Source organism: Nelumbo lutea, chromosome 1 (genome assembly GCF_056320005.1).
Source record: "Nelumbo lutea isolate HS-2025 chromosome 1, American lotus-T2T, whole genome shotgun sequence".
Taxonomy (NCBI): Eukaryota; Viridiplantae; Streptophyta; class Magnoliopsida; order Proteales; family Nelumbonaceae; genus Nelumbo; species Nelumbo lutea.
Genome location: NC_142684.1, coordinates 219,382,767 through 219,402,703, shown reverse-complemented (window position 1 = coordinate 219,402,703; position 19,937 = coordinate 219,382,767). Strand labels below are relative to the sequence as shown.

General features: G+C 39.0%; 1 non-coding gene across 1 annotated transcript; it reads left to right on the top strand.

Annotated features, from left to right (window-relative positions):
- The first annotated feature begins 6,464 nt into the window (after positions 1-6,464).
- On the top strand, positions 6,465-6,571 carry LOC148881109 (small nucleolar RNA R71). The gene has a single exon (XR_016106166.1). It is a non-coding gene; the product is annotated as a small nucleolar RNA R71 (small nucleolar RNA).
- Positions 6,572-19,937: the final 13,366 nt, after the last annotated feature.

Sequence of the window (19,937 nt, the reverse complement as noted above, 5' to 3'; positions counted from 1 at the left end):
GAACTCACCTTCTTCTTCTAGCTTGCTTGTCTTGAACTTTCTTCAGCCCTTCTTCTTCTTCTTCCTTGCGCCTAGCCTTCTTCTCTTCTCTTCTCTTCTCTTCTCTCAAGGTGGCCGAACCTCTAAGAGTGGGAGAGCCTTCCTCTCAAGCAATTGAACCACTTTCTCCCCTCCTAGAGGCCTCCTTATATAGTTTTTCAAGGGGGCTCTTGCCCCTTCTTGAAGCCTCTAGAATGGGGTGTATTACACCCCTCATGAACCTTCTAGAGTGCTCCCTCCTTCTCTTCAAGAAACTCCTAGAAGTTGCCGCCCCTAGCTCCCTTTGGGCTGCTATTTGGGCTACAACTTAGCTTGCTTTTGAGCTCATGTGGGCTACACTCTAGGCTGTTATTTGGGCTAAAAATGGGCCTTCCTTGCTGGGCCGAATTCTCCTCATAGCTAGGTTTTATTTTCTTGGGTTTTCTCAAGGAATTCACTTGCTCTTTTTGGGCCGAAGTGCTCTCTCTTGCTTCCATGACCGGGCTGGACTGAAATTGGTCTTTTTGAACCTTCTTTTCTTGCCTTTTTCCTTCCTTTTCTTGGATTGATTATCCCTGAACTTATTCTTAGCATTAAGCTAAATTAAGGCAAAAATTAATAAAACCGGCATAAAAATCCATTTAAGCTTTTGCTTGTCCTCAAGCAAAGACATCAGCCATAAACTTAACATTCCCCCCTTCTGTTCTCACCATTTACCTGGTGAACTTTTTAAGATAGAAATGCATTGAGTAGTCGGGGAACTTTTGTAAGTGCTCAACTCTTATTCTTGTAAATTACCATTTATGATATGTATCAGATCCGAGGAAAGGAGAATATGAATTTCATCATAGTCTAGCCTTCACTCCTAATTCATATATAAATCAGCTCCTTAATTGTCAAGGTTAATAATCAAATTTCACTAAGTTTCACATCTGTAACTAAATCTCAATGAGAGTTCAACTTTAGAGTGCCCCTTTGAACCTCGGTTGTCACCACAATTACTTATTTCTATGGGTGAGTGCATCTTATGCTCCATCTCACACACTTGTCTCTCTCTTTTCTTTTCTTCTTTTTTTTTTTTTTTTTTTTTTTTTTGGTGTGAGTGCATCTTATGCTCCATCTCACACTGGTCACTTACTTGAGGTAGGACTCATGTTCTGAGCTGCTAGTTTTACTATTCAACTCAAAATAGCGGAGTCAATTTGGGCTTTTGTCCTTCTTTGCAATTATTGAACCTCAAGAATTAGCACTTCAGATGTGCACTAGCTCTCTTGACCATTAACAATGAAATCAAGGGCTTCCATACACATGAAGGAAGTTAGGGCTAGTCATGCTGAAAGGCATATTCAGCTCCCCTTTTCTCCTGCATAAATCAAATTGGGTCATTCACAAGAATAAAAACTTAACAAGTACATCAGTCTCCCTCAACTCATTGAATTCCTTCTTAAAAAAAAAAATCATCAAATAAATAGTAATGAACTTGAGGGGTTCCAGTCCTTTTTTTTTTTTTTTGTGATGTCATTGCCTGCATATGTGTGTTGGGGTGCATGAGGTGCATGGTTTCAACCCCCATACCCTAGCCTCGGGCTCACTCCCCCACACTTGAGATGAACATTGTCCTCAATGTTCGTAGTGTTAGGGAGTCACACTTGCTAGAGCAAACTGAAGAAAAGAAAATGATGAACTGAGTCCTTAAAGAATTGGAATTTTGAGAAAAAGATCTTTATTTTACTAACTAATATTCTAAAAAGATAAATGACAAAAAGATTCCTTAACTTGTTCATGAGCAAGCATAAGAGATTATTGGTTATCTAGATAAACAGTGGATGGAGGGGGTACAGTACTGCCCATTAAATATGGTTTTAGGCGCTGACCATTTACTTTAAACGTGCCCTGAACCGGGTGGGTGAGTTCTATAGCCCCATGGGGAAAAACCTGTGAAATGGTAAAGGGTCCAGACCACCTGGATCTCAGCTTACCTGGAAACAAGCGGAGACGGGAATTATATAACAATACCTGTTGGCCTACATAAAAGTCCCGTCTCAGCAAGTTCTTATCATGCCAGTTTTTTATTCTTTCTTTATAAACTTTGGCATTCTCATAGGTGGTAAGTCTGAATTCATCCAATTCATTCAATTGCAACCGCCTTTTAGCCCCTGTGGCCTGAATGTCAAAATTTAAGAATTTAAGAGCCCAATAGGCCTTGTGTTCCAATTCAACTGGTAAATGGCATGCTTTACCAAAGACCAATCTGTAGGGGGACATGCCAATAGGTGTCTTAAATGCAGTTCTGTATGCCCATAATGCATCATCTAATTTGATGGACCAATCTTTTCTGGTGGATGCTACGGTCTTTTCCAGAATTCTTTTGAGTTCCCTGTTAGCCAACTCCACTTGGCCACTGGTTTGAGGGTGATAAGGGGTAGCTAATTTATGTGTAATTCCATATTTCTGCATTAACCTCTCAAATTGGCTATTGCAGAAGTGAGTTCCCCTATCACTAATTATAGCTTGCGGAGTGCCAAATCGGGAGAATAGCTTCTTTAGGAAGTGTACTACCCTTCTTGAGTCATTTGTGGGTAAAGCCATGGCTTCTACCCATTTGGATACATAGTCAACTGCAACGAGGATGTACTTATTCCCAAAAGAATTCGGGAAAGGTCCCATGAAATCTATACCCCAAACATCAAAGATTTCACAGATTAAAATATTGGAAAGGGGCATTTCATTCCGTCGGGAAATGTTTCCTGATCTTTGGCATTTGTCACATGTGGACACATACCGATGGGCATCTTTGAAGAGTGTGGGCCAATAAAAACCTGATTGCAAAACCTTGGCTGCCGTGCGACTAGCTCCAAAATGACCTCCTACTTCTTTATCATGGCAAAATTGGAGTACCGACTCCATCTCCTCCTCGGGGACACATCTCCTTATGATCTGATCTGCACACAATTTATACAAAAAGGGTTCCTCCCACAGATAGTATTTTACATCAGAAAAGAATTTCTTTTTCTGTTGATATGAAAGGTTAGGAGGAAGGACTTGTGCAGCTAGATAATTAGCAAAATCAGCATACCAAGGATATGAGTATTTCTGTATTGAGTACAACTGCTCATCCGGAAATTCTTCTTGAATGTTGCTGGTTATCTCCTCTTTTGAGCTTACCGTGTCCAACCGAGAGAGATGGTCAGCAGCCAAGTTTGCAGCACCCTTCAGGTCTCTAATCTCAATGTCAAACTCTTGCAATAAAAGGATCCACCTGATCAGTCTTGGTTTTGAGTTTTGCTTGGTAAGCAAGTGCCTTAATGCCGAGTGATCTGTGTGGACAACAACCTTGGATAATATTAGATATGAACGAAATTTATCAAGTGCAAATATTACTGCTAACAGCTCCTTTTCTGTGGTGGTGTAATTGAGTTGGGGTCCAGTCAAGGTTCTGCTAGCATAGTAAATTGGCTGAAAATGTTTGTTCATTCTTTGTCCTAAAACAGCTCCTATAGCAAAATCACTCGCATCACACATCAATTCAAATGGGAGGGTCCAATCTGGTGCTACCATGATAGGTGCATGGATCAATTTGTCTTTCAAGATGTTGAAAGCATGAAGACGTTCAGTTGAAAATTCAAAAGGCACTTCTTTCTGAAGCAAGGTAGATAATGGCTTGGAAATTTTTGAGAAATCTTTAATAAACCTTCTATAGAATCCGACATGTCCTAAGAAACTTCTCAAAGAACGAACAGATGTTGGGGTTGGTAATTTTTCAATTGCCTCCACCTTGGCCTTGTCGACTTCTATACCTCTTTGAGAGATCTTGTGTCCAAGCACTATGCCTTCTTGCACCATAAAATGACATTTCTCCCAATTCAACACAAGATGTGTTTCTTTACATCTAGTAAGCACCTGTTCCAGATTATTCAAACATGCATCAAACGAAGAGCCAAAAACTGAAAAATCATCCATGAAGATCTCAATAAATTTTTCAACCATATCAGAAAATATAGACATCATACATCGCTGAAAGGTTGCTGGGGCATTGCATAACCCAAAGGGCATCCTTCGGTATGCAAAGGTTCCATATGGGCAAGTAAAAGTGGTCTTTTCTTGATCTTCTGGTGCAATTGGTATCTGGTTATACCCTGAATATCCATCCAAGAAACAATAATACTCATGCCCGGCTAGCCTCTCCAACATTTGATCCATAAATGGGAGAGGGAAATGGTCCTTCCGGGTGGCTTCATTTAATTTTCTATAGTCAATACACACACGCCATCCGGTAATGGTTCTAGTAGGGATGAGTTCATTTTTCTCATTTGGAACAACAGTCGTACCCCCTTTTTTGGGCACAACTTGCACAGGGCTTACCCAAGAACTATCAGAAATAGGATAAATGATTCCAGCATCTAACAACTTAATTATTTCAGCCTTTACCACTTCTTTCATGTTGGGATTCAGGCGCCTTTGGGGCTGAACGGAAGGCTTGCTGTCCTCTTCCATCAAAATTCTGTGATTGCAGATTGATGGATTAATGCCTTTGATATCTTCTACCTTCCAAGCTATAGCATTTTTGTGTTCCCGCAGCACTCTTAATAATTTTTCTCTTTGTAAGGGATTCAGTGCTGCGGAAATTATCACGGGGAGATTTGATGGTTCCTCAAGGAAAGCATACTCTAAATGGGATGGTAATTGCTTCAGTTCAAGGGTGGGGGGTTCTTGGGGTGATGGCTTACCTGATGGTCCGGGCAATTTGCCTAAGTTCTCTAATTTAAGAAACCCCTTTCCCTTGAATTGAGGCTTATCATTCAGGTATCATGAGGTTTATTTTTTCATTTTTTGCTTCTTCAAGTTCTCCCTGCTGGAGGCAGAGTTCAAGAGGATCAGTTATTCTACTTACCTGGAAGCATTCATCAATTGTCAATTCAATGGCATCAATCATAAAACAAGAATCATCACTAGAGGGTGCATGTTTCATAGCATCAGACATTTTAAAAATTATCTCCTCATCTTGTATCCTAAGGCTGAGTTGTCCTTGTTGGACATCAATCATTGCTTTCCCGGTAGCCAGGAAAGGTCTCCCTAGGATAAGCGGGACCTCCACATCTTCTTGCATGTCTAACACAATGAAATCAACTGGAAAAATGAATTTGTCAACTTTAACTAACACATCTTCTATGATCCCCCTAGGATGTCTAATGGATCTATCAGCCAATTGTAATGCCACTCTAGTGGGTTGGGGTTCATTCAACCCCAATTTCTTGAAGATAGAATATGGCATTAAATTGATGCTAGCTCCCAGGTCACATAAAGCTTTTTCAATTTTTAAACTGCCAATGGTACAAGGAATAGTGAAACTCCCTGGATCTTTGAGTTTCTGAGGCAGCTTGTTCAGAAGGATAGCAGAACATTCCTCATTTAATGCAACTGTAGCCACATCTCCCAGTTTCCTTTTGTTTGCCAATAATTCCTTCAAAAACCTTGCATAGTGTGGCATATGGGCTAAAGCATCAGCAAAAGGAATATTAATATGTAAACTTTTAAATATTTCAAGAAACTTACCAAATTCCTTCTCCAATTTTTGTTGCTTCAGCCTGTTAGGGAATGGAACTTGTGGTTGTTGGTGCATCCCTTGTTGTGCTTCTGGTTGTTCCGTCTTTTGTTGTCTGGTTCCAAGGCTTGTTTCTGCCTTGGGTTCAGCCCAATTCTTCTTTTCTACCTCAGGCAACTCTTTTCCACTTCTTAAGGTAATAGCTTGCACCTGCTCTCGTGGATTCACTTCAGTGTTGCTTGGAAGAGTTCCCGGCAGTCTGGAAGAGATTAATTGTGCCAATTGCCCCACTTGGTTTTCCAGGTTTTTGATTGAGGCTTCCTGGTTCTGGAACCTAGTTTCTGCACCTGCTATAAATTTTGTCATCAGTTCCTCCAAATTGGATTTCGGTTCAGGCTGATGATAAGTCTGGTGAAACGGCTTGGAAATATGCTGATTTGGCCAGGACTGGTTTGAATGTCCCCTCCATCCTGGATGAAAAGTATGGTGACTCTGGTAACCCTGCTGTCTTGACGAATTGCTGACATAGTCAACTTGTTCAGTAGATGGTCTGAACTGATTGCCAACTTGGCAGTCTGTACTGATGTGGCCTCCCCCACACAATTCACAATTAAGAGGCTGCACATGCATGGCAGCTATCTGCATTTCATCTATTTTTTTACTGAGTGCTCCTATTTGTGCAGCTAGTGCTGTATAAGTGTCAACATTATGCAAGCCTTGCTGCTTCCTAGTTTGAGTCCTTTCCGAATGCCATTGATAATTGTTGGCTGCCATTTCCTCAATAAGTGCATGGGCAACCTCAGGAGTTTTATTATTTATGGATCCTCCGGCTGCAGCATCTAATATGGTCTTATTTGAGTCAGTAAGACCATTATAGAAAGTCTGCACTTGCAGCCAAATGGGGAGGCCATGGTGAGGAACTCTCCTTAACAGCTCCTTGTATCGTTCCCATGACTCATATAAAGATTCCCCCTCTTGCTGGAAAAAAGTAGTGATGTCATTCCTCATTTTAGCAGTTTTAGAAGGGGGAAAATATTTAGAGAGAAAACGGCTGGCCATTTCGTCCCATGTGGCTATAGATCCTGCCGGTAATGAGTTCAACCAAGCTTTGGCTTTATCCTTCAAAGAAAATGGGAATAACCTCAGCCGGATGGCATCATCACTTACCCCATTGTGTTTGAAGGTGTCACAGATTTCCAAGAAGTTAGCAATATGGGCATTCGGATCCTCATGGGCCATACCACAAAACTGAACCGTATTTTGTATCATTTGGATTATGGCCGGTTTAATTTCAAAGTTATTGGCAGCAATAGTTGGCCTGATAATGCTGGAGACAGTCCCGGTGAGGGTAGGCTAGGCATAATCCATCATAGTTCTTTGTTCAGCCATTTCTTGTGCTTCTTGTCTGACTTGCTTAGCAGCTCTCAAACAGACACGAAGAGTCCGTTCAATCTCCGGGTCGTAAAGGATCTCTTCCAGTTCAGGTCTGCTTGTCATAAACTGTTAAAGTCAAAGCAATAAAAATGCCAATATTCACAAAAGAAAAATAAATAACTAATCCTATCACACTGTAAAGTGAAGTATTGGAATACAAAACCTACATCCTATCATGAATAAATGAAGCCGATTATACTAAAAGCAGATTTAAACCAATCATCTTATTCAAGGTTCCTTTATCTACATCCATCGATTGCAACATCTGAATTCAGACCCAATTTAGATCTGAGTTCAGATCTACAAGTCTTTGGTATTGTTAGTCTAGAGAAATTAATAAATAATAATTCAGATCTGAGCTGGATATCTCATACACACTCATTGGTATACACTACAATATACATCCATTAAGGTTGGAATCAATTCTGTGATGCTTTAGGGCTGAAATCAGATCTGATCTAAAAAAAAAATTTTAAAAGGATCTGAAATAAACTACAACCAGTCCTGAGTTAGGCTTGGGTTAAAGATTTTAAACTCTACAATTGAAGCTCAAACCTGTATAGCTGATGCATATCAAACACTTGCTAAGACCTGAAAATTGGGTCTGCAATGTTTGGTATTGCAAGCTATTCGGCCCATACAACTTTTGTAGAAATCTGAAATCAGGTCTGCTAACTGTTGCACTATAGCAGCCCTGCTACAGATCTGAATGCTAAAAGAAATACTTGGAAAGTGCTAATTTTTCTTAAATATCTGAGGCATAACAATTATTCAATCCAAACATACACCTCCTTAGCTAATGTAGCTCGGTTACAAGTGGGTAAAGCCAAGAATTCAGTCCACCCAGAATTCATAGTATGCTCTGTATCAGTTCAGTCCTCACATCATATCAACTGCATTTCAGATTTGAATTTCTCTCATTCCTTGCTATCCATTCACCCTTGAGGCAGGTTGGATGTATCCTAGGGTGGATTGGGGTAGTGATGGCACCCAATTCACCTCAAACTTGCATCGGTTCAGATCTGAGTTCAAAGGAATTCAGATCTGAACTGAGCAGATCTGTAACAGCAGAATTCAGATCTGAACTCAAGTCTGAGTTTGGATCTGAATTCTCAATTGCCTTACCTTCAGTTATTGCTACCAAATTGTTTTTGGGGAATAGAAGAAGTGCCCTAGGGTGAATTGGGGTGGTGATGACACCCAATTCCCCTCAAAATTTCATCAGTTCAGGTCTGAGTTCAGAGGAACTCAGATCTGAACTGTTGCAGATCTGCAGTAGCAGAATTCAGATCTGAACTCAGATCTGAGTTCTGATCCGAATTCTCAATTGCTCCTCTGGTTGTTCAAAAGATCTCCCCCTTTTTTTTTCATTTGTTTTTTTTTTCTTTTTGTAATGAAAGAAAAGAATAATAAAATCTGAAACACAAGCAACTCTTTTCGGCTGAGTGCTGCAGATCTGAAATCTGCTGATCTGAGTGCCGAATGCAACTCAGATCTGCAACACTCATGTTTATGTGAATTTTTTTTTTTTTTTTTTTTTTGAAGGGAACAACATCAAGATTGAATAGAAATCAAATATGCCTTTATTAAAATGAAACTGAAACAAAAAAAAAGAAAGTAATCTACTTAAGAAAGAAGAAACATAACTACAGTAGTACAGCAGTTGCAGTCCAAGCTGAAATGAAAAAGTTAGCAAATTAACCCAACTATGAATGCAATGCTGAATGAGATCAGATTAAGAATGCTCAATGTTTCCTAATATTGTTTCTCTAAATCCCCGGCAACGGCGCCAAAAACTTGATGTGTGGCTCATTGTGACACTAGCAAGTGCATTAGCCGTTCAAGTAATAAAGTAGTGAGTGAAGTATCGTTCCCACGAGGATTTAGGAAACAATTACCAATACCAAATTGAACATTTCTTATCTGATCAACAAATAAATCAAAACTCTAATGAAAGCTAAGAAATCCTAAATTAAAATCTATCTAAATCATTGGTCCAATTGCCTTCAATTCAGGTTAGAAGAGTAAGCAGTAAATGTCAATCTCAGAATTCAGCAATCTATCAATTTGGATCATTCGAATGAATCATGATTGAGCCTTGGTTTGGTGAAACCCCAAGGTCATGAACAGCCTCTCTCAAGTGCATGTTCATCCTATGCATGAGTGACGGTTCTTCTATCTCTAGCAAGAATCTAATCCTCATGCATGCATTTCTTCAAACACTTCTAAGGCATCAATTCAAATCTGAATTGATCACCAACTGAATTGTGCAAGTTATCTCTAACCTTGCACTCAATTCAGTTCTTGAATAGTAGATCTGAATTCCTAGAGTCTCTCTCAAGCACTCTAGGAATTCCAAGCTGTAGATTAATTCGCCCAATCTGAAAATTGCAGATCTGAATTCTCTTTCAAGCAATTCAGATCTTGCAATCTCAGATCTAAGAATTCAGATCTGAGTTTTGAAGGTTAGTTGGCCGAATTAATCTACAATCACACCCTTATTCAAGAAACTTCAAATACAATGCATGACCATTTGAATGAATCAAAAAGAATTAGATTGCTGAACTGAAATTTTACAAGATGAAATACATCAAGGAAAAATGGAAACAAGGAGAAAGAAGAAAGAACATATAACTAAGAAACTGAATTCAAATCAAAAGAGAATGAAACTACAAATGATTTATTACAGAAGATCTTTGAATCACAAACTCTCAATTCGAACTCACCTTCTTCTTCTAGCTTGCTTGTCTTGAACTTCCTTCAACCCTTCTTCTTCTTCTTCCTTGCGCCTAGCCTTCTTCTCTTCTCTTCTCTCAAGGTGGCCGAACCTCTAAGAGTGGGAGAGCCTTCCTCTCAAGCAATTGAACAACTTTCTCCCCTCCTAGAGGCCTCCTTATATAGTTTTTCAAGGGGGCTCTTGCCCCTTCTTGAAGCCTCTAGAATGGGGTGTATTACACCCCTCATGAACCTTCTAGAGTGCTCCCTCCTTCTCTTCAAGAAACTCCTAGAAGTTGCCGCCCCTAGCTCCCTTTGGGCTGCTATTTGGGCTACAACTTAGCTTGCTTTTGAGCTCATGTGGGCTACACTCTAGGCTGTTATTTGGGCTAAAAATGGGCCTTCCTTGCTGGGCCGAATTCTCCTCATAGCTAGGCTTTATTTTCTTGGGTTTTCTCAAGGAATTCACTTGCTCTTTTTGGGCCGAAGTGCTCTCTCTTGCTTCCATGACCGGGCTGGACTGAAATTGGTCTTTTTGAACCTTCTTTTCTTGCCTTTTTCCTTCCTTTTCTTGGATTGATTATCCCTGAACTTATTCTTAGCATTAAGCTAAATTAAGGCAAAAATTAATAAAACCAGCATAAAAATCCATGCTAAAGTCCTCAAAAATTATAGATAAATTGTAAGTTCATCAATCACACAAGTAATAATAACCAAAACAAATATGACAATACATATTAGTTTCTTAAACATCAATATTAGAAATTTTTCTCTAGTGTCCTAATTCTCACGGTTCATTTTTTACCTTGTGGTACTTTTAAGCCATTTCTCCTTGAAATGGCATCACGAAGGACTCTAGTGTCATGAGTAGATCCCTCTCAGCCAGGTAATATGTAAATGAACTGCATATCTGGAGAGCAAACACCAAATACATTTATTGCAATTTCATTCTTCCTTGTTTGATATCTTGGCTTATCCTTTTCAAACACTCGGACCTTAATATATGTTCCATCCAAAGCCCCTAAACAACCCTATACAATAAAATAAGAGAGATGAAATTAAAAAAATTCTAAGCTTTAAAGGTTTGTTATTTATAATGAAAAAGAAAAAGTAAATAAAAATGGGCACACCTTGAACCACTTCCATTTCTCATCAATTGAATTTGTAGGCACAAGTTCAAGCTTTTTGAAAATGATTTCATGTAGGCATAACACTGCATTCAAGATCATATAGAAGTACTTGCTTAACAATTATTCAATCCAAACATACACCTCCTTAGCTAATGTAGCTCGGTTACAAGTGGGTAAAGCCAAGAATTCAGTCCACCCAGAATTCATAGTATGCTCTGTATCAGTTCAGTCCTCACATCATATCAACTGCATTTCAGATTTGAATTTCTTCTCATTCCTTGCTATCCATTCACCCTTGAGGCAGGTTGGATGTATCAAAGGGTGGATTGGGGTAGTGATGGCACCCAATTCACCTCAAACTTGCATCGGTTCAGATCTGAGTTCAGAGGAAATCAGATCTGAACTGAGCAGATTTGTAACAGCAGAATTCAGATCTGAACTCAAGTCTGAGTTTGGATCTGAATTCTCAATTGCCTTACCTTCAGTTATTGCTACCAAATTGTTTTTGGGGAATAGCAGAAGTGCCCTAGGGTGAATTGGGGTGGTGATGACACCCAATTCCCCTCAAAATTGCATTAGTTCAGGTCTGAGTTCAGAGGAACTCAGATCTGAACTGTTGCAGATCTGCTGTAGCAGAATTCAGATCTGAACTCAGATCTGAGTTCTGATCCGAATTCTCAATTGCTCCTCTTGTTGTTCAAAAGATCTCCCCTTTTCTTTTAATTTGTTTTTTTTTTCTTTTTGTAATGAAAGAAAGAAAAAAAAAATAAAGTCTGAAACACAAGCAACTCTTTTCGGCTGAGTGCTGCAGATCTGAAATCTGCTGATCTGAGTGCCGAATGCAACTCAGATATGCAACACTCATGTTTTATTTTTTTTGTGAAATTTTTTTTTCTTTTTTTTTTTTTCTTTTTGAAGGGAACAACATCAAGATTGAATAGAAATCAAATATGTCTTTATTAAAATGAAACTGAAACCAGAAAAAGAGAGTAATCTACTTAAGAAAGAAGAAACATAACTACATGAGTACAGCAGTTGCAGTCCAAGCTGAAATGAAAAAGTTAGCAAATTAACCCAACTACGAATGCAATGCTGAATGAGATCAGATTAAGAATGCTCAATGTTTCCTAATATTGCTTCTCTAAATCCCCGGCAACGGCGCCAAAAACTTGATGTGTAGCTCATTGTGACACTAGCAAGTGCATTAGCCGTTCAAGTAATAAAGTAGTGAGTGAAGTATCGTTCCCACGAGGATTTAGGAAACAATTACCAATACTAAATTGAGCACTTCTTATCTGATCAACAAATAAATCAAAACTCTAATGAAAGCTAAGAAATCCTAAATTAAAATCTATCTAAATCATTGGCCCAATTGCCTTCAATTCAGGTTAGAAGAGTAAGCAGTAAATGTCAATCTCAGAATTCAGCAATCTATCAATTTGGATCATTCGAATGAATCATGATTGAGCCTTGGTTTGGTGAAACCCCAAGGTCATGAACAGCCTCTCTCAAGTGCATGTTCATCCTATGCATGAGTGACGGTTCTTCTATCTCTAGCAAGAATCTAATCCCCATGCATGCATTTCTTCAAACACTTCTAAGGCATCAATTCAAATCTGAATTGATCACCAACTGAATTGTGCAAGTTATCTCTAACCTTGCACTCAATTCAGTTCTTGAATAGTAGATCTGAATTCCTAGAGTCTCTCTCAAGCACTCTAGGAATTCCAAGCTGTAGATTAATTCGCCCAATCTGAAAATTGCAGATCTGAATTCTCTTTCAAGCAATTCAGATCTTGCAATCTCAGATCTGAGATTTCAGATCTGAGTTTTGAAGGTTAGTTGGCCGAATTAATCTACAATCACACCCTTATTCAAGAAACTTCAAATACAATGCATGACCATTTGAATGAATCAAAAAGAATTAGATTGCTGAACTGAAATTTTACAAGCTGAAATACATCAAGGAAGAATGGAAACAAGGAGAAAGAAGAAAGAACATATAACTAAGAAACTGAATTCAAATCAAAAGAGAATGAAACTACAAATGATTTATTACAGAAGATCTTTGAATCACAAACTCTCAATTCGAACTCACCTTCTTCTTCTAGCTTGCTTGTCTTGAACTTCCTTCAGCCCTTCTTCTTCTTCTTCCTTGCGCCTAGCCTTCTTCTCTTCTCTTCTCTTCTCTTCTCTCAAGGTGGCCGAACCTCTAAGAGTGGGAGAGCCTTCCTCTCAAGCAATTGAACCACTTTCTCCCCTCCTAGAGGCCTCCTTATATAGTTTTTCAAGGGGGCTCTTGCCCCTTCTTGAAGCCTCTAGAATGGGGTGTATTACACCCCTCATGAACCTTCTAGAGTGCTCCCTCCTTCTCTTCAAGAAGCTCCTAGAAGTTGCCGCCCCTAGCTCCCTTTGGGCTGCTATTTGGGCTACAACTTAGCTTGCTTTTGAGCTCATGTGGGCTACACTCTAGGCTGTTATTTGGGCTAAAAATGGGCCTTCCTTGCTGGGCCGAATTCTCCTCATAGCTAGGCTTTATTTTCTTGGGTTTTCTCAAGGAATTCACTTGCTCTTTTTGGGCCGAAGTGCTCTCTCTTGCTTCCATGACCGGGCTGGACTGAAATTGGTCTTTTTGAACCTTCTTTTCTTGCCTTTTTCCTTCCTTTTCTTGGATTGATTATCCCTGAACTTATTCTTAGCATTAAGCTAAATTAAGGCAAAAATTAATAAAACCGGCATAAAAATCCATGCTAAAGTCCTCAAAAATTATAGATAAATTGTAAGTTCATCAGGAAGAATCATTTTGCCAATTTGGTCTGCTTAAAATCTGATCTAAATTTGGTTCAAGACTTGAACCTGCCTCTGATACCACTGAAGGGAAGGGAGATCCATCATATGGATGGCCGAACCATCAAGGGTGGTTGGGCAAAATTTCAAAAATTTCTTTTCTCCCTTTTAAGAATCGTATTCCCAATTTTAGAAAAATTGAACTTTTCAAGGATCATTCTTGATCCAAACTGGACTAGATCTGAAACCAAAGAAAAGTGAGAGCAATACCTGATACAGAATCCACACATGTAGCTCCCAAACTAGGTGTTTACGCCCAAAGAGGGTACAAAAACCCGCTTCCACTGAAGATGGTGATGATTGAGATGAAGCAAGTTCAGCAATGCAGACCTTCACCAAGAACTGCAATCCAATGGCTTGGATTAGGCAAGGGAGGTGACAATGAATTCAGATCTGATTTTTCTTGCAAAATCAAAATCAAGAACTGATCTTTATCAGTTCAAGAATGGATATCGAACTGGGTATATGGCGGCAAGAGCAGTTCACCCTCTATTTAAATAGCTTAAAGAGCTGCACTCCTAATCCTTTAGCAATAATAGATTTTATTTTCTTATTTTTTGCAATTCTCGATTATATTCTCTTGTCCGGATCTAAGTATATATTGGTTTTTCCCTCACTTCCCTGTGGATACAACCTATTCTCATCCCTTTAATGCGCTAATAGTTCTTGGAGAGTCGAAAAAATTATAAATGTTTAAACTGGTGTTCCAAAGTGTTTAACGACATGCTCCGAATGACACTAGGGTCTCACCCTGACAACTGAGACAAGCTACTCCAATCGGCTTAGCAGCACATTAGTGTCAGCCATGGCAGGATAAACCTCCTCAGGTTTATCCAATGGCTATGAACAACCTAAACTAACACAAGTCTCATAAGTTTCCAGTTTAAGGGTAATTACACGGAAACAAACCAGATATAGCATCAATCAATTATGTACTTTTATTCATTTACAATAAATGTTTAATGTACATTAATCTGATTGGGGCTAAGGGCATACACTGTTTAACAGAGGTGTAAATGGGGGTCGATGAGAGGCCATTGGAATAGTACCGGATGGGTCTAACTGTGAATTTTGGGACTTTTGGGTTGAAAGTTGGGATTTTTGTGTTTTTGGGTGTTTTGGAACAATTGGAAGGGCTTGATCGGGTGTTTGAGGTAACTTCGAGGTTCAGGCGGTGAACCGAGCAAAAATCGGGTGCTGACATATGTATTGTTCGTTAATGATTGTACTAGATACTTGTGGTTGTTTCCTATTTGTTTCAAACTTAAATTTAAGATGTTTTTCTTTCTTCAAGGCCAAAGTTGAAAATTTCTTAGATTCCAAAATTAAAATATTTCATAGTGATGGTGAATTTAGCAACACCCCCTTTTAGTCCTTCCTTGCATCTCATGACATTACTCACCAACTTTCTTTCCCCTACACACCTAAACAGGATGGTGTTGTGGTTGTGGAGCACAAGCATCACCATATTTTCGAAACTGGTTTGACACTCCACACTCATACATCACTCTCATCTGAATTCTAGTTAGAGGCATTTCATACAGCAATATACCTCATCAATCGTATGCCTTTTCTCACCTCCATTACGTCCTCCCAACTACACTCTACCAAATGCATCTTTCTGGGAGACAGTTAACAACACAAAGGTTTTTACTAATGAATTTAGTTACAGGACGGGCCTATATTTTGCACCATATTGCCTTTGATGAATGCACATGCCCCTATCCCACCTATACCGACTCCACTCACTCGTTGGTTCATGGTGTTAGCGGAAGTGTGTTGTTAACCACTTCGAAAAACCAATTTAGATATTTGTAAAATTTTCCAATCCTCAGGAAAACCTTAAACAACGTAGTTCATGGTGAGGAAGGGGTCGAACCCACAGGGAAGAAAGAATAAAAATTATTATTTTTTGTTCTGGGCAAATAAAAGGAACATTGGTCTAGGATTTGCAAAAAATAAGAAAATAAAATTTATTAATGTTGAAATTAAAGGTTCGGAATTAGAAAAGACAATAATTAATGTTCAAAAATTAAGGAACATGAAAATCAACAAAAGAAACAAATAAAAGTGATCCAAAATTCTGATCTAGTGGCAGTAGCTGTCTGGGAAGACAAAATACAAGCTTTCTCTTTCCCTTCAGCCCTCGAACCCCTCGAGACACCTTAGCCTTGAATCGGACAAATTCAGATCTGCAAAACACACAAACAAACAGAATTTCAATCTAAAAGATTTATGGAATAAAAATAACATAATAGAAAATAAAGAAAATGAAAAAGATGGTTGATCAAATCCAGTGGCGGTAGTTGCAGATTGGCTGGACTGCTTGTAGGAACCCCTCCTGACAAGGTATGGGCATCCTTCCCTTCTACAACCCTTGAACTCCTCAAGAAACCTTAGCCTTATGAACTAGGTGAATTGACAAACCCCTTCTCCAAGGCCCCTGGGGTCCTTTTTATAGAAAAGGGCGAACAAAACTAGGATTAGAGAGAAAGAGAGGGGCAGTAGCTGAGTTTTTGCTAAGGTGATCCTAAGGCTGAGAAGAGAAGGAGAGGGCACCCAATATTATGTATGGCTGAGATTTGGGCTCCTAAGATTGGATGGTGGAGATTTAGGCACCCAGGGCTGAAAGGTAGAGATTAAAAGGAGTGGGTGGCACCCTAGAGTTAATGTCTGAGAAAGAGACTGAAATAGAGGGCTGAGATCTAGTGGCTAAAGGCTGAATGGTGGGGATTAGAAGTTAGGTGGCGCCCTAGGTTTAGAATGCTAAAGAGGGGGTGCCCTAAAATGGAGGGTAGAGATTAAAAGAAATGGAAGGTGAGGATTTAGCAGTTAGAGGTGGCTAGGGTTTGTTAGAGGTGAAAAGAATGAGTGGGGAGGTGCCCTAGGGTTTACTAAGGAGAGGGGAGTATGCTAATACAGTAGGAGGGACGCCATTCTGGGTTTAAAAGATAGGAGACGTCATCCTGTGCTCAGGTTTTCATAAAAACACCCCTCTCTCAACTAGAATTCACACCAGCTTCCCAAAAATTGCATTCCAGCCTTGAAACTTCCCCAGTCTTCACAGGATTTGCACAGGGACCCTCACACGTCACAATATTGAACTTAATTGGAAAAATGACACATTTTGTCTATTCTAAGGCCTAGGTAACCCTAAAATGATGCCCGTTAAGGCATCATAATATAGAGTTATCACACCCCCAACTTGATCATTACTATTCCCTTAGCAATGCAGCGTTAAAATTACACTGAGTAAAAAATTATCATTCCCATTGCAAAATCATCCTTGACAAAATCAACCAAGTATCTTGATTCCAGAATTCTCAAACTTTGTATAGATCAGTATTGGGTTTAAAGGGTAAAATCATCCTGCTTTGAGCATTACAGAAACTTGGCTTAAAAATCTTATATACCCTTCCATTCACAAACCATGTCAATAAGTTGAGATTGATTTTTAAAATCAGGCGGGTATTCTTCTTATCATTTATGACAGTGGATTTCTACCCCTAAACTTGATATGCACACACATTTTTATTGCTACCTTCTACCATTTGACACGAACCTCGACACTTAAGTGAATAGACCCGGTTACTAAGTGTTAGGTAGGTGTCTCTGGCCTTCCCTTTCCCGTTTGATGCGAATCTCGACACTTAACTTAGGTGAAGAGACCAAGTTACTAAGTCTAGGGTGTCCATTGACCTTTTATTCTCTCTCTCTCTCTCTCCCTCTCTCTCTTTGAAACACTGTTTAGGGTAGTCCACCGTCTCTAACAATTTGAAGAATTTCTATCTAATTTCTCATTCTTTCAATTCTTATCTTTACAGGGGCAAGCTTGAGAGTATTTTCAATTTCTAAACAGTTTCGACAATATTAAAATAAGACCAATTTAACTCCTATCACTTGCTACCAAATTCTACAAAATTCAATATTCTTTTATCAGTTTCCTCAATTTTTTTTTGTTCGGTAATCTCTTCTAATGAAAAAATAAAGATTTTAAATTTTATAGTGAAATTTTAATTTTACATATTTAAAGGCTTAGCTTCTCAAAATTTTTCACTTAATTTTTTTTCAAAATTTTCTCTCTTTCCTCACTCCCAACTTAAATGCCATTGCCCCCAATGGCATAACAAGACTGATGCAAAAGGATCTTGGGCCATAGGGAACAATCAAAAGGGTTTTTCCCTAAGTGGTTCAAGGTACGCCAACTGGTATCAAATCAAGAAAACAAAATCTCTAATCCTAATAGTAAAAGCAACTGAACTACATTGAGTTTCCTCTCAACCAGCGCAAAGTTTAACGTCTTCAACCTGACGCATTCACTCACTTTTCTCATCTACACTCACAGACTCGCTTTCTTCTTTACGCAGGCAAGGCTTAGATTGGGCTAACTAGAGGGAAGACAGGGCGTCTACAAGTTCATCCACTACATCTACCTTGAACCTATATTCCCCTAGGTTTGGATACTTAGTGGCACTGTTCCTTGTAGCTGAGAGAGGTCCTCTCTTGTCGGGCAGTGTTTGGTCATTATGGGTTGAGAGGTTAAGTGTAAGACCATTGAGGGTAATACTTGATAGGCTAATCTTGCATCTGCCCACAGTCCTTAGGTTTTCATAAGGTGGCTGGACCCATGGACCATTTAGTGTAAATGTTGGACCCATTGAGAGCCCATGGTGATAGACTCAAGGGTTCACTATCTCCTACAATGAATTTGGCAAGGCCTTGTAACAAAGGTTGGGTTGAACACATGTGGCTGATGTGTAGACCAATGTTTGGGTCCCACACCATACAAAGAGAGCCAACTGGGCAGTAGGTTAAGGAGAAAGAGAGCACATAAGCTTAATGGGCCTAAAGCCCAATTCGAATTGGGCTTAAATTAGTTAATTAAAAGGAGCTAAGATCTGATTAAGATTAGTTGAAAGGATAAGATAAGTCTTATCCAGTTAAGAGTCCATATCCAAATATCAAATTTGGATCAAGAAACTCTCTCCTAATTAGATTAGGAGGCTAATCCAAAGAAGACTATAGATAGGGGGTGGATTCCTCAGTTTTAACACACAACAACCTACAGAATTCTCTCCTATTCTTGCCATCCCTACCCAGTTCGATCTCCTCTTGTGGAATAGATCAAGAAAGTTTCTTGATATTATTTCTTGATTGAAGAAACAATGAAAAGTCATGCTCACCAGCCCATATTCGATTCTTGCTGAAGAATCCTGGTTCTTGCTAAAGAGCCATCCTGCTGATCATGCTTCTTCACACATTGTGTCATTTTCAGTGGAAGCGGGTTTTGGTCCTCTCCTTGGGTGTGAACACCTTCATTGGGAATCACTACTACTTTGTATCAGGTATATCTCTTTCCTCCCTTTTGGTTTCAGATCTGGTCCGGTTTTGGGTTCAAGATTGATTCTTGAAAATTCAATTTTCTAAAATAGGGAATGCGATTCCTAGATGGGAGAGAGAGAAATATTTTTTTGAAATTTTGCCTAACCTTCCTACAGGGTTCGGCCATCTATATGATGGATCTCTCATCCCTTCAGTGGTATCAGAGCCAGGTTCAAGTCTTGAACCGAATTAAATCAGATTTGGATCTGTGCAAATGGGTAGAATGCATTCTACCCGATTTGCGCAATTAGTGATTTTTTCTTGAGAAACCAGTTCCCAATTTTGGGCGAATGATTTGGAAATAAATCTTTATTATTTTGTTATATATTTAGAATTGCTCTATTTATATTTCTTGAATTTTGGGCTGTTCGTATGGAGGTGATTGAAATCTTTTTGTGATGTAAGAAATCTACGCATCTGCATTTTTTTTCTATTCATTCTTGGTCTATAATTAATTTTTATTTTTCTATTTTTTTAGATGGAATGTATAGAAATTCGATTCTGATGTAATATTAATAGAAAAATTAGGTTTTCTATTTTATTTTGTTGAAGACGAAGCTGGAAGCACAGAGGAGAAAATTTTGCAGATTTGGGTTTGGTAATCTGTGATTTGCAGTTTTGGAAATTGCAAACTGCGAACTAACTTTTGTTTTGCAGGTTGCAGCCTTACGAACAGCCCTATTGCTGTTGTTTACTGATTCTTGATTGTCATGTATCAGTTTCTTTATTTTCAGATCACGTTTCTTGAATTGGATCTTGAATTAAACATCACACCCTATATCGATTTGAATCAAATTGAACCAAACTGGTTGGACTGAATCTGTGGTTCGATGGGGCTGTTCTCAGCCCTAAAATTTCCTTCATGGGCC